Source organism: Phalangium opilio, unplaced genomic scaffold (assembly GCF_054372755.1).
Source record: "Phalangium opilio isolate 3A_F unplaced genomic scaffold, DU_Popi_V2 ptg000101l_1, whole genome shotgun sequence".
NCBI lineage: Eukaryota > Metazoa > Arthropoda > Arachnida > Opiliones > Phalangiidae > Phalangium > Phalangium opilio.
The window spans coordinates 9,743,815-9,759,553 of NW_028324204.1; the positions used below are offsets into that span (position 1 = coordinate 9,743,815).

A 15,739-nucleotide genomic window follows, 5' to 3' on the forward strand; every position below is an offset into this window, starting at 1 on the left:
CGCTCCCGGATGGGCTCGAACCACCAACCTATTGGTTTACAGCCGAACGCGCTAACCATTGCGCCACGGAAGCCCAAAAATTAAATGGTCGTCAGGTATTGTGGATAAGTTATGACTTATTACGTTACATCTGAGACCCTACAACACCTCTCCCGGTTGGGCGCGAACCACCAACCTTTCGGTTAACAGCCGAACGCGCTAACCATTGCGCCAAGGAAGCCCAAAAAATAAATGGTCGTCAGGTATTGTGGAAAAACATTGGCTTTCTACGTTACATTTGAGATCCCACATCACCCCTCCCGGGTGGGCTCGAACCACCAACCTATTGGTTAACAACCGAACGCGCTAACCATTGCGCCACGGAAGCCCAAAAACTAAATGGTCGTCAGGTATTGTGGAAAAACTTTGGTTTTCTACGTTACATTTGAGATCCCACAACACCGCTCCCGGATGGGCTCGAACCACCAACTTATTGGTTAACAGCCGAACGCGCTAACCATTGAGCCACGCAAGCTCAGAAATTAAATGGTTGTCACGTATTGTGGAAAAGTTTTGACTTTTTACGCTACATCTGAGACCCCACAACACCTCTCCCGGGTGGGCTCGAACCTTCAGCCTTTCGATTAACAGCTGAACGCGCTAATCATTGCGCCACGGAAGCCCAAAAATTAAATGTTCGTCAGGTGTTGTGGAAAAAACCTTGACTTTTTTCGTTACATCTGAGACCTCACAACACCGCTCCCGGATGGGCTGGAACCACCAACCTATTGGTTAACAGCCCAACGCGCTAACCATCGCGCCACGGAAGCCCAAAAATTAAATGGTCTTCAGGTATTGTGGAAAAACCTTGAATTTTTACGTCACATCTGAGACGTCACAACACCGCTCCCGGATGGGCTCGAACCACCAACCTATCGGTTAACAGCCGAACGCGCTAACCATTGAGCCACGGAAGCTCAGAAATTAAATGGTTGTCACGTATTGTGGAAAAGTTTTGACTTTTTACGCAACATCTGAGACCCCACAACACCTCTCCCGGGTGGGCTCGAACCTTCAACCTTTCGATTAACAGCTGTACGCGCTAATCATTGCGCCACGGAAGCCCAAAAATTAAATGTTCGTCAGGTGTTGTGGAAAAACTCTGACATTTTACGTTACATCTGAGACCTCACAACACCGCTCCCGGATGGGCTCGAACCACCAACCTATTGGTTAACAGCCGAACGCGCTAACCATTGACCCACGGAAGCTCAGAAATTAAATGGTTGTCAGGTATTGTGGATAAGTTATGACTTATTACGTAACATCTGAGACCCTACAACACCTCTCCCGGTTGGGCTCGAACCACCAACCTTTCGGTTAACAGCCGAACGCGCTAACCATTGCGCCAAGGAAGCCCAAAAAATAAATGGTCGTCAGGTATTGTGGAAAAACTTTGGTTTTCTACGTTACATTTGAGATCCCACAACACCGCTCCCGGGTGGGCTCAAACCACCAACCTATTGGTTAACAGCTGAACGCGCTAACCATTGCGCCACGGAAGCCCAAAAACTAAATGGTCGTCAGGTATGTGGAAAAACTTTGGTTTTCTACGTTACATTTGAGATCCCACAACACCGCTCCCGGGTGGGCTCAAACCACCAACCTATTGGTTAACAGCTGAACGCGCTAACCATTGCGCCACGGAAGCCCAAAAATTAAATGCTCGTCAGGTATTGTGTAAAAACCTTGACTTTTTACGTCACATCTGAGACCTCACAACACCGCTCCCGGATGGGCCCGAACCACCAACCTATTGGTTAACAGCCGAACGCGCTAACCATTGAGCCACGGAAGCTCAGAAATTAAATGGTTGTCACGTATTGTGGAAAAGTTTTGACTTTTTTCGCTACATCTGAGACCCCACAACACCTCTCCTTGGTGGGCTCGAACCTGCAACCTTTCGATTAACAGCTGAACGCGCTAATCATTGCGCCACGGAAGCCCAAAAATTAAATGTTCGTCAGGTGTTGTGAAAAAATTTTGGCTTTCTACGTTACGTTTGAGATCCCACAACACCGCGCCCGGGTGGGCTCGAACCACCAACCTATTGGTTAACAGCCCAACGCGCTAACCATTGCGCCACGGAAGCCCAAAAATTAAATGGTCTTCAGGTATTGTGGAAAAACCTTGACTTTTTACGTCACATCTGAGACGTCACAACACCGCTCCCGGATGGGCTCGAACCACCAACCTATCGGTTAACAGCCGAACGCGCTAACCATTGAGCCACGGAAGCTCAGAAATTAAATGGTTGTCACGTATTGTGGAAAAGTTTTGACTTTTTACGCAACATCTGAGACCCCACAACACCTCTCCCGGGTGGGCTCGAACCTTCAACCTTTCGATTAACAGCTGTACGCGCTAACCATTGCGCCACGGAAGCCCAAAAATTAAATGCTCGTCAGGTATTGTGTAAAAACCTTGACTTTTTACGTCACATCTGAGACCTCACAACACCGCTCCCGGATGGGCTCGAACCACCAACCTATTGGTTAACAGCCGAACGCGCTAACCATTGAGCCACGGAAGCTCAGAAATTAAATGGTTGTCACGCATTGTGGATAAGTTATGACTTATTACGTTACATCTGAGACCCTACAACACCTCTCCCGGTTGGGCTCGAACCACCAACCTTTCGGTTAACAGCCGAACGCGCTAACCATTGCGCCAAGGAAGCCCAAAAAATAAATGGTCGTCAGGTATTGTGGAAAAACTTTGGCTTTCTACGTTACATTTGAGACCCCACATCACCGCTCCCGGGTGGGCTCGAACCACCAACCTATTGGTTAACAGCCGAACGCGCTAACCATTGCGCCACGGAAGCCCAAAAACTAAATGGTCGTCAGGTATTGTGGAAAAACTTTGGTTTTCTACGTTACATTTGAGATCCCACAACACCGCTCCCGGGTGGGCTCGAACCACCAACCTATTGGTTAACAGCTAAACGCACTAACCATTGCGCCACGGAAGCCCAAAAATTAAATGCTCGTCAGGTATTGTGTAAAAACCTTGACTTTTTACGTCACATCTGAGACCTCACAACAACGCTCCCGGATGGGCTCGAACCACCAACCTATTGGTTAACAGCCGAACGCGCTAACCATTGAGCCACGGAAGCTCAGAAATTAAATGGTTGTCACGTATTGTGGAAAAGTTTTGACTTTTTACGCTACATCTGAGACCCCACAACACCTCTCCCGGGTGGGCTCGAACCTTCAACCTTTCGATTAACAGCTGAACGCGCTAATCATTGCGCCTCGGAAGCCCAAAAATTAAATGTTCGTCAGGTATTGTGGAAAAAATCTGACATTTTACGTTACATCTGAGACCTCACATCACCGCTCCCGGGTGTGCTCGAACCACCAACTTATTGGTTTACAGCCGAACGCGCTATCCATTGCGCCACGGAAGCCCAAAAACTAAATGGTCGTCAGGTATTGTGGAAAAACATTGGCTTTCTACGTTACATTTGAGATCCCACATCACCCCTCCCGGGTGGGCTCGAACCACCAACCTATTGGTTAACAACCGAACGCGCTAACCATTGCGCCACGGAAGCCCAAAAACTAAATGGTCGTCAGGTATTGTGGAAAAACTTTGGTTTTCTACGTTACATTTGAGATCCCACAACACCGCTCCCGGGTGGGCTCAAACCACCAACCTATTGGTTAACAGCTGAACGCGCTAACCATTGCGCCACGGAAGCCCAAAAATTAAATGCTCGTCAGGTATTGTGTAAAAACCTTGACTTTTTACGTCACATCTGAGACCTCACAACACCGCTCCCGGATGGGCTCGAACCACCAACCTATTGGTTAACAGCCGAACGCGCTAACCATTGAGCCACGCAAGCTCAGAAATTAAATGGTTGTAACGTATTGTGGAAAAGTTTTGACTTTTTACGCTACATCTGAGACCCCACAACACCTTTCCCGGGTGGGCTCAACCTTCAACCTTTCGATTAACAGCTGAACGCGCTAATCATTGCGCCACGGAAGCCCAAAAATTAAATGTTCGTCAGGTGTTGTGGAAAAAACCTTGACTTTTTACGTTACATCTGAGACCTCACAACACCGCTCCCGGATTGGCTCGAACCACCAACCTATTGGTTAACAGCCCAACGCGCTAACCATTGAGCCACGGAAGCTCAGAAATTAAATGGTTGTCAGGTATTGTGGATAAGTTATGACTTATTACGTAACATCTGAGACCCTACAACACCTCTCCCGGTTGGGCTCGAACCACCAACCTTTCGGTTAACAGCCGAACGCGCTAACCATTGCGCCAAGGAAGCCCAAAAAATAAATGGTCGTCAGGTATTGCGGAAAAACTTTGGCTTTTTACGTTACATTTGAGATCCCACATCACCCCTCCCGGGAGGGCTCGAACCACCAACCTATTGGTTAACAACCGAACGCGCTAACCATTGCGCCACGGAAGCCCAAAAACTAAATGGTCGTCAGGTATTGTGGAAAAACTTTGGTTTTCTACGTTACATTTGAGATCCCACAACTCCGCTCCCGGGTGGGCTCAAACCACCAACCTATTGGTTAACAGCTGAACGCGCTAACCATTGCGCCACGGAAGCCCAAAAATTAAATGCTCGTCAGGTATTGTGTAAAAATCTTGACTTTTTACGTCACATCTGAGACCTCACAACACCGCTCCCGGATGGGCTCGAACCACCAACCTATTGGTTAACAGCCGAAGGCGCTAACCATTGAGCCACGGAAGCTCAGAAATTAAATGGTTGTCACGTATTGTGGAAAAGTTTTGACTTTTTACGCTACATCTGAGACCCCACAACACCTCTCCCGGGTGGGCTCGAACCTTCAACCTTTCGATTAACAGCTGAACGCGCTAATCATTGCGCCACGGAAGCCCAAAAATTAAATGTTCGTCAGGTGTTGTGGAAAAAACTTTGACTTTTTACGTTACATCTGAGACCTCACAACACCGCTCCCGGATGGGCTCGAACCACCAACCTATTGGTTATCAGCCCAACGCGCTAACCATTGCGCCACGGAAGCCCAAAAATTAAATGGTCTTCAGGTATTGTGGAAAAACCTTGACTTTTTACGTCACATCTGAGACGTCACAACACCGCTCCCGGATGGGCTCGAACCACCAACCTATCGGTTAACAGCCGAAAGCGCTAACCATTGAGCCACGGAAGCTCAGAAATTAAATGGTTGTCACGTATTGTGGAAAAGTTTTGACTTTTTACGCAACATCTGAGACCCCACAACACCTCTCCCGGGTGGGCTCGAACCTTCAACCTTTCGATTAAAAGCTGTACGCGCTAATCATTGCGCCACGGAAGCCCAAAAATTAAATGTTCGTCAGGTGTTGTGGAAAAACTCTGACATTTTACGTTACATCTGAGACCTCACAACACCGCTCCCGGATGGGCTCGAACCACCAACCTATTGGTGAACAGCCGAACGCGCTAACCATTGAGCCACGGAAGCTCAGAAATTAAATGGTTGTCAGGTATTGTGGATAAGTTGTGACTTATTACGTTACATCTGAGACCCTACAACACCTCTCCCGGTTGTGCTCGAACCACCAACCTTTCGGTTAACAGCCGAACGCGCTAACCATTGCGCCAAGGAAGCCCAAAAATTAAATGTTCGTCAGGTATTGTGGAAAAACCTTGACTTTTTACGTCACATCTGAGACCTCACAACTCCGCTCCCGGGTGGGCTCAAACCACCAACCTATTGGTTAACAGCTGAACGCGCTAACCATTGCGCCACGGAAGCCCAAAAATTAAATGCTCGTCAGGTATTGTGTAAAAATCTTGACTTTTTACGTCACATCTGAGACCTCACAACACCGCTCCCGGATGGGCTCGAACCACCAACCTATTGGTTAACAGCCGAAGGCGCTAACCATTGAGCCACGGAAGCTCAGAAATTAAATGGTTGTCACGTATTGTGGAAAAGTTTTGACTTTTTACGCTACATCTGAGACCCCACAACACCTCTCCCGGGTGGGCTCGAACCTTCAACCTTTCGATTAACAGCTGAACGCGCTAATCATTGCGCCACGGAAGCCCAAAAATTAAATGTTCGTCAGGTGTTGTGGAAAAAACTTTGACTTTTTACGTTACATCTGAGACCTCACAACACCGCTCCCGGATGGGCTCGAACCACCAACCTATTGGTTATCAGCCCAACGCGCTAACCATTGCGCCACGGAAGCCCAAAAATTAAATGGTCTTCAGGTATTGTGGAAAAACCTTGACTTTTTACGTCACATCTGAGACGTCACAACACCGCTCCCGGATGGGCTCGAACCACCAACCTATCGGTTAACAGCCGAAAGCGCTAACCATTGAGCCACGGAAGCTCAGAAATTAAATGGTTGTCACGTATTGTGGAAAAGTTTTGACTTTTTACGCAACATCTGAGACCCCACAACACCTCTCCCGGGTGGGCTCGAACCTTCAACCTTTCGATTAAAAGCTGTACGCGCTAATCATTGCGCCACGGAAGCCCAAAAATTAAATGTTCGTCAGGTGTTGTGGAAAAACTCTGACATTTTACGTTACATCTGAGACCTCACAACACCGCTCCCGGATGGGCTCGAACCACCAACCTATTGGTGAACAGCCGAACGCGCTAACCATTGAGCCACGGAAGCTCAGAAATTAAATGGTTGTCAGGTATTGTGGATAAGTTGTGACTTATTACGTTACATCTGAGACCCTACAACACCTCTCCCGGTTGTGCTCGAACCACCAACCTTTCGGTTAACAGCCGAACGCGCTAACCATTGCGCCAAGGAAGCCCAAAAATTAAATGTTCGTCAGGTATTGTGGAAAAACCTTGACTTTTTACGTCACATCTGAGACCTCACAACACCGCTCCCGGATGAGCTCGAGCCACCAACCTATTGGTTAACAGCCGAACGCGCTAACCATTGCGCCACGGAAGCCCAAAAATTAAATGGTCGTCAGGTGTTGTGGAAAAAACCTTGACTTTTTACGTCACATCTGAGACGTCACAACACCGCTCCCGGATGGGCTCGAACCACCAACCTATTGATTAACAGCCGAACGCGCTAACCATTGAGCCACGGAAGCCCAAAAGTTAAATGCTCGTCAGGTATTGTGTAAAAACCTTGACTTTTTACGTCACATCTGAGACCTCACAACACCTTTCCCGGATGGGCTCGAACCACCAACCTATTGGTTAACAGCCGAACGCGCTAACCCATGAGCCACGGAAGCTCAGAAATTAAATGGTTGTCACGTATTGTGGAAAAGTTTTGACTTTTTACGCTACATCTGAGACCCCACAACACCTCTCCCGGGTGGGCTCGAACCTTCAACCTTTCGATTAACAGCCGAACGCGCTAACCATTGAGCCACGGAAGCCCAAAAATTAAATGCTCGTCAGGTATTGTGTAAAAATCTTTGACTTTTTACGTTACATCTGAGACCTCACAACACCGCTCCCGGATGGGCTCGAACCACCAACCTATTGGTTAACAGCCCAACGCGCTAACCATTGCGCCACGGAAGCCCAAAAATTAAATGGTCTTCAGGTATTGTGGAAAAACCTTGACTTTTTACGTCACATCTGAGACGTCACAACACCGCTCCCGGATGGGCTCGAACCACCAACCTATCGGTTAACAGCCGAACGCGCTAACCATTGAGCCACGGAAGCTCAGAAATTAAATGGTTGTCACGTATTGTGGAAAAGTTTTGACTTTTTACGCAACATCTGAGACCCCACAACACCTCTCCCGGGTGGGCTCGAACCTTCAACCTTTCGATTAACAGCTGTACGCGCTAATCATTGCGCCACGGAAGCCCAAAAATTAAATGTTCGTCAGGTGTTGTGGAAAAACTCTGACATTTTACGTTACATCTGAGACCTCACAACACCGCTCCCGGATGGGCTCGAACCACCAACCTATTGGTGAAGAGCCGAACGCGCTAACCATTGAGCCACGGAAGCTCAGAAATTAAATGGTTGTCAGGTATTGTGGATACGTTGTGACTTATTACGTTACATCTGAGACCCTACAACACCTCTCCCGGTTGTGCTCGAACCACCAACCTTTCGGTTAACAGCCGAACGCGCTAACCATTGCGCCAAGGAAGCCCAAAAATTAAATGTTCGTCAGGTATTGTGGAAAAACCTTGACTTTTTACGTCACATCTGAGACCTCACAACACCGCTCCCGGATGAGCTCGAGCCACCAACCTATTGGTTAACAGCCGAACGCGCTAACCATTGAGCCACGGAAGCTCAGAAATTAAATGGTTGTCACGTATTGTGGAAAAGTTTTGACTTTTTACGCTACATCTGAGACCCCACAACACCTCTCCCGGGTGGGCTCGAACCTTCAACCTTTCGATTAACAGCTGAACGCGCTAATCATTGCGCCACGGAAGCTCAAAAATTAAATGTTCGTCAGGTATTGTGGAAAAACTCTGACATTTTACGTTACATCTGAGACCTCACAACACCGCTCCCGGAGGGGCTCGAACCACCAACCTATTGGTTAACAGCCGAACGCGCTAACCATTGCGCCACGGAAGCCCAAAAATTAAATGGTCGTCAGGTGTTGTGGAAAAAACCTTGACTTTTTACGTCACATCTGAGACGTCACAACACCGCTCCCGGATGGGCTCGAACCACCAACCTATTGGTTAACAGCCGAACGCGCTAACCATTGAGCCACGGAAGCCCAAAAGTTAAATGCTCGTCAGGTATTGTGTAAAAACCTTGACTTTTTACGTCACATCTGAGACCTCACAACACCTTTCCCGGATGGGCTCGAACCACCAACCTATTGGTTAACAGCCGAACGCGCTAACCATTGAGCCACGGAAGCTCAGAAATTAAATGGTTGTCACGTATTGTGGAAAAGTTTTGACTTTTTACGCTACATCTGAGACCCCACAACACCTCTCCCGGGTGGGCTCGAACCTTCAACCTTTCGATTAACAGCTGAACGCGCTAATCATTGCGCCACGGAAGCCCAAAAATTAAATGCTCGTCAGGTATTGTGTAAAAATCTTTGACTTTTTACGTTACATCTGAGACCTCACAACACCGCTCCCGGGTGGGCTCGAACCTTCAACCTTTCGATTAACAGCTGTACGCGCTAATCATTGCGCCACGGAAGCCCAAAAATTAAATGTTCTTCAGGTGTTGTGGAAAAACTCTGACATTTTACGTTACATCTGAGACCTCACAACACCGCTCCCGGATGGGCTCGAACCACCAACCTATTGGTGAACAGCCGAACGCGCTAACCATTGAGCCACGGAAGCTCAGAAATTAAATGGTTGTCAGGTATTGTGGATAAGTTATGACTTATTACGTTACATCTGAGACCCTACAACACCTCTCCCGGTTGTGCTCGAACCACCAACCTTTCGGTTAACAGCCGAACGCGCTAACCATTGCGCCAAGGAAGCCCAAAAATTAAATGTTCGTCAGGTATTGTGGAAAAACCTTGACTTTTTACGTCACATCTGAGACCTCACAACACCGCTCCCGGATGAGCTCGAGCCACCAACCTATTGGTTAACAGCCGAACGCGCTAACCATTGAGCCACGGAAGCTCAGAAATTAAATGGTTGTCACGTATTGTGGAAAAGTTTTGACTTTTTACGCTACATCTGAGACCCCACAACACCTCTCCCGGGTGGGCTCGAACCTTCAACCTTTCGATTAACAGCTGAACGCGCTAATCATTGCGCCACGGAAGCTCAAAAATTAAATGTTCGTCAGGTATTGTGGAAAAACTCTGACATTTTACGTTACATCTGAGACCTCACAACACCGCTCCCGGAGGGGCTCGAACCACCAACCTATTGGTTAACAGCCGAACGCGCTAACCATTGCGCCACGGAAGCCCAAAAATTAAATGGTCGTCAGGTGTTGTGGAAAAAACCTTGACTTTTTACGTCACATCTGAGACGTCACAACACCGCTCCCGGATGGGCTCGAACCACCAACCTATTGGTTAACAGCCGAACGCGCTAACCATTGAGCCACGGAAGCTCAGAAATTAAATGGTTGTCACGTATTGTGGAAAGGTTTTGACTTTTTACGCAACATCTGAGACCCCACAACACCTCTCCCGGGTGGGCTCGAACCTTCAACCTTTCGATTAACAGCTGTACGCGCTAATCATTGCGCCACGGAAGCCCAAAAATTAAATGTTCGTCAGGTGTTGTGGAAAAACTCTGACATTTTACGTTACATCTGAGACCTCACAACACCGCTCCCGGATGGGCTCGAACCAACAACCTATTGGTTAACAGCCGAACGCGCTAACCATTGCGCCACGGAAGCCCAAAAATTAAATGGTCGTCAGGTGTTGTGGAAAAAACCTTGACTTTTTACGTCACATCTGAGACGTCACAACACCGCTCCCGGATGGGCTCGAACCACCAACCTATTGGTTAACAGCCGAACGCGCTAACCATTGAGCCACGGAAGCCCAAAAGTTAAATGCTCGTCAGGTATTGTGTAAAAACCTTGACTTTTTACGTCACATCTGAGACCTCACAACACCTTTCCCGGATGGGCTCGAACCACCAACCTATTGGTTAACAGCCGAACGCGCTAACCATTGAGCCACGGAAGCTCAGAAATTAAATGGTTGTCACGTATTGTGGAAAAGTTTTGACTTTTTACGCTACATCTGAGACCCCACAACACCTCTCCCGGGTGGGCTCGAACCTTCAACCTTTCGATTAACAGCTGAACGCGCTAATCATTGCGCCACGGAAGCCCAAAAATTAAATGCTCGTCAGGTATTGTGTAAAAATCTTTGACTTTTTACGTTACATCTGAGACCTCACAACACCGCTCCCGGGTGGGCTCGAACCTTCAACCTTTCGATTAACAGCTGTACGCGCTAATCATTGCGCCACGGAAGCCCAAAAATTAAATGTTCTTCAGGTGTTGTGGAAAAACTCTGACATTTTACGTTACATCTGAGACCTCACAACACCGCTCCCGGATGGGCTCGAACCACCAACCTATTGGTGAACAGCCGAACGCGCTAACCATTGAGCCACGGAAGCTCAGAAATTAAATGGTTGTCAGGTATTGTGGATAAGTTATGACTTATTACGTTACATCTGAGACCCTACAACACCTCTCCCGGTTGTGCTCGAACCACCAACCTTTCGGTTAACAGCCGAACGCGCTAACCATTGCGCCAAGGAAGCCCAAAAATTAAATGTTCGTCAGGTATTGTGGAAAAACCTTGACTTTTTACGTCACATCTGAGACCTCACAACACCGCTCCCGGATGAGCTCGAGCCACCAACCTATTGGTTAACAGCCGAACGCGCTAACCATTGAGCCACGGAAGCTCAGAAATTAAATGGTTGTCACGTATTGTGGAAAAGTTTTGACTTTTTACGCTACATCTGAGACCCCACAACACCTCTCCCGGGTGGGCTCGAACCTTCAACCTTTCGATTAACAGCTGAACGCGCTAATCATTGCGCCACGGAAGCTCAAAAATTAAATGTTCGTCAGGTATTGTGGAAAAACTCTGACATTTTACGTTACATCTGAGACCTCACAACACCGCTCCCGGAGGGGCTCGAACCACCAACCTATTGGTTAACAGCCGAACGCGCTAACCATTGCGCCACGGAAGCCCAAAAATTAAATGGTCGTCAGGTGTTGTGGAAAAAACCTTGACTTTTTACGTCACATCTGAGACGTCACAACACCGCTCCCGGATGGGCTCGAACCACCAACCTATTGGTTAACAGCCGAACGCGCTAACCATTGAGCCACGGAAGCTCAGAAATTAAATGGTTGTCACGTATTGTGGAAAGGTTTTGACTTTTTACGCAACATCTGAGACCCCACAACACCTCTCCCGGGTGGGCTCGAACCTTCAACCTTTCGATTAACAGCTGTACGCGCTAATCATTGCGCCACGGAAGCCCAAAAATTAAATGTTCGTCAGGTGTTGTGGAAAAACTCTGACATTTTACGTTACATCTGAGACCTCACAACACCGCTCCCGGATGGGCTCGAACCAACAACCTATTGGTTAACAGCCGAACGCGCTAACCATTGCGCCACGGAAGCCCAAAAATTAAATGGTCGTCAGGTGTTGTGGAAAAAACCTTGACTTTTTACGTCACATCTGAGACGTCACAACACCGCTCCCGGATGGGCTCGAACCACCAACCTATTGGTTAACAGCCGAACGCGCTAACCATTGAGCCACGGAAGCCCAAAAGTTAAATGCTCGTCAGGTATTGTGTAAAAATCTTGATTTTTTACGTCACATCTGAGACCTCACAACACCTTTCCCGGATGGGCTCGAACCACCAACCTATTGGTTAACAGCCGAACGCGCTAACCATTGAGCCACGGAAGCTCAGAAATTAAATGGTTGTCACGTATTGTGGAAAAGTTTTGACTTTTTACGCTACATCTGAGACCCCACAACACCTCTCCCGGGTGGGCTCGAACCTTCAACCTTTCGAATAACAGCTGAACGCGCTAATCATTGCGCCACGGAAGCCCAAAAATTAAATGCTCGTCAGGTATTGTGTAAAAATCTTGACTTTTTACGTCACATCTGAGACCTCACAACACCGCTCCCGGATGGGCTCGAACCACCAACCTATTGGTTAACAGCCGAACGCGCTAACCATTGAGCCACGGAAGCTCAGAAATTAAATGGTTGTCACGTATTGTGGAAAAGTTTTGACTTTTTACGCAACATCTGAGACCCCACAACACCTCTCCCGGGTGGGCTCGAACCTTCAACCTTTCGATTAACAGCTGAACGCGCTAATCATTGCGCCACGGAAGCCCAAAAATTAAATGTTCGTCAGGTGTTGTGGAAAAAACTTTGACTTTTTACGTTACATCTGAGACCTCACAACACCGCTCCCGGATGGGCTCGAACCACCAACCTATTGGTGAACAGCCGAACGCGCTAACCATTGAGCCACGGAAGCTCAGAAATTAAATGGTTGTCAGGTATTGTGGATAAGTTATGACTTATTACGTTACATCTGAGACCCTACAACACCTCTCCCGGTTGTGCTCGAACCACCAACCTTTCGGTTAACAGCCGAACGCGCTAACCATTGCGCCAAGGAAGCCCAAAAATTAAATGTTCGTCAGGTATTGTGGAAAAACCTTGACTTTTTACGTCACATCTGAGACCTCACAACACCGCTCCCGGATGAGCTCGAGCCACCAACCTATTGGTTAACAGCCGAACGCGCTAACCATTGAGCCACGGAAGCTCAGAAATTAAATGGTTGTCACGTATTGTGGAAAAACTCTGACATTTTACGTTACATCTGAGACCTCACAACACCGCTCCCGGAGGGGCTCGAACCACCAACCTATTGGTTAACAGCCGAACGCGCTAACCATTGCGCCACGGAAGCCCAAAAATTAAATGGTCGTCAGGTGTTGTGGAAAAAACCTTGACTTTTTACGTCACATCTGAGACGTCACAACACCGCTCCCGGATGGGCTCGAACCACCAACCTATTGGTTAACAGCCGAACGCGCTAACCATTGAGCCACGGAAGCTCAGAAATTAAATGGTTGTCACGTATTGTGGAAAGGTTTTGACTTTTTACGCAACATCTGAGACCCAACAACACCTCTCCCGGGTGGGCTCGAACCTTCAACCTTTCGATTAACAGCTGTACGCGCTAATGATTGCGCCACGGAAACCCAAAAATTAAATGTTCGTCAGGTGTTGTGGAAAAACTCTGACATTTTACGTTACATCTGAGACCTCACAACACCGCTCCCGGATGGGCTCGAACCAACAACCTATTGGTTAACAGCCGAACGCGCTAACCATTGCGCCACGGAAGCCCAAAAATTAAATGGTCGTCAGGTGTTGTGGAAAAAACCTTGACTTTTTACGTCACATCTGAGACGTCACAACACCGCTCCCGGATGGGCTCGAACCACCAACCTATTGGTTAACAGCCGAACGCGCTAACCATTGAGCCACGGAAGCCCAAAAGTTAAATGCTCGTCAGGTATTGTGTAAAAACCTTGATTTTTTACGTCACATCTGAGACCTCACAACACCTTTCCCGGATGGGCTCGAACCACCAACCTATTGGTTAACAGCCGAACGCGCTAACCATTGAGCCACGGAAGCTCAGAAATTAAATGGTTGTCACGTATTGTGGAAAAGTTTTGACTTTTTACGCAACATCTGAGACCCCACAACACCTCTCCCGGGTGGGCTCGAACCTTCAACCTTTCGATTAACAGCTGAACGCGCTAATCATTGCGCCACGGAAGCCCAAAAATTAAATGTTCGTCAGGTGTTGTGGAAAAAACTTTGACTTTTTACGTTACATCTGAGACCTCACAACACCGCTCCCGGATGGGCTCGAACCACCAACCTATTGGTGAACAGCCGAACGCGCTAACCATTGAGCCACGGAAGCTCAGAAATTAAATGGTTGTCAGGTATTGTGGATAAGTTATGACTTATTACGTTACATCTGAGACCCTACAACACCTCTCCCGGTTGTGCTCGAACCACCAACCTTTCGGTTAACAGCCGAACGCGCTAACCATTGCGCCAAGGAAGCCCAAAAATTAAATGTTCGTCAGGTATTGTGGAAAAACCTTGACTTTTTACGTCACATCTGAGACCTCACAACACCGCTCCCGGATGAGCTCGAGCCACCAACCTATTGGTTAACAGCCGAACGCGCTAACCATTGAGCCACGGAAGCTCAGAAATTAAATGGTTGTCACGTATTGTGGAAAAACTCTGACATTTTACGTTACATCTGAGACCTCACAACACCGCTCCCGGAGGGGCTCGAACCACCAACCTATTGGTTAACAGCCGAACGCGCTAACCATTGCGCCACGGAAGCCCAAAAATTAAATGGTCGTCAGGTGTTGTGGAAAAAACCTTGACTTTTTACGTCACATCTGAGACGTCACAACACCGCTCCCGGATGGGCTCGAACCACCAACCTATTGGTTAACAGCCGAACGCGCTAACCATTGAGCCACGGAAGCTCAGAAATTAAATGGTTGTCACGTATTGTGGAAAGGTTTTGACTTTTTACGCAACATCTGAGACCCAACAACACCTCTCCCGGGTGGGCTCGAACCTTCAACCTTTCGATTAACAGCTGTACGCGCTAATGATTGCGCCACGGAAACCCAAAAATTAAATGTTCGTCAGGTGTTGTGGAAAAACTCTGACATTTTACGTTACATCTGAGACCTCACAACACCGCTCCCGGATGGGCTCGAACCAACAACCTATTGGTTAACAGCCGAACGCGCTAACCATTGCGCCACGGAAGCCCAAAAATTAAATGGTCGTCAGGTGTTGTGGAAAAAACCTTGACTTTTTACGTCACATCTGAGACGTCACAACACCGCTCCCGGATGGGCTCGAACCACCAACCTATTGGTTAACAGCCGAACGCGCTAACCATTGAGCCACGGAAGCCCAAAAGTTAAATGCTCGTCAGGTATTGTGTAAAAACCTTGATTTTTTACGTCACATCTGAGACCTCACAACACCTTTCCCGGATGGGCTCGAACCACCAACCTATTGGTTAACAGCCGAACGCGCTAACCATTGAGCCACGGAAGCTCAGAAATTAAATGGTTGTCACGTATTGTGGAAAAGTTTTGACTTTTTACGCTACATCTGAGACCCC

General features: G+C 47.9%; 3 non-coding genes across 3 annotated transcripts; all 3 read right to left on the reverse strand.

The window, feature by feature from the left end:
* Window positions 1-73, reverse strand: TRNAY-GUA (transfer RNA tyrosine (anticodon GUA)). The gene has a single exon. It is a non-coding gene; the product is annotated as a tRNA-Tyr (tRNA).
* Window positions 74-4,999: 4,926 nt separating this feature from the next.
* On the reverse strand, window positions 5,000-5,072 carry TRNAI-GAU (transfer RNA isoleucine (anticodon GAU)). The gene has a single exon. It is a non-coding gene; the product is annotated as a tRNA-Ile (tRNA).
* Window positions 5,073-6,176: 1,104 nt separating this feature from the next.
* On the reverse strand, window positions 6,177-6,249 carry TRNAI-GAU (transfer RNA isoleucine (anticodon GAU)). The gene has a single exon. It is a non-coding gene; the product is annotated as a tRNA-Ile (tRNA).
* Between the last annotated feature and the right edge of the window lie 9,490 nt (window positions 6,250-15,739).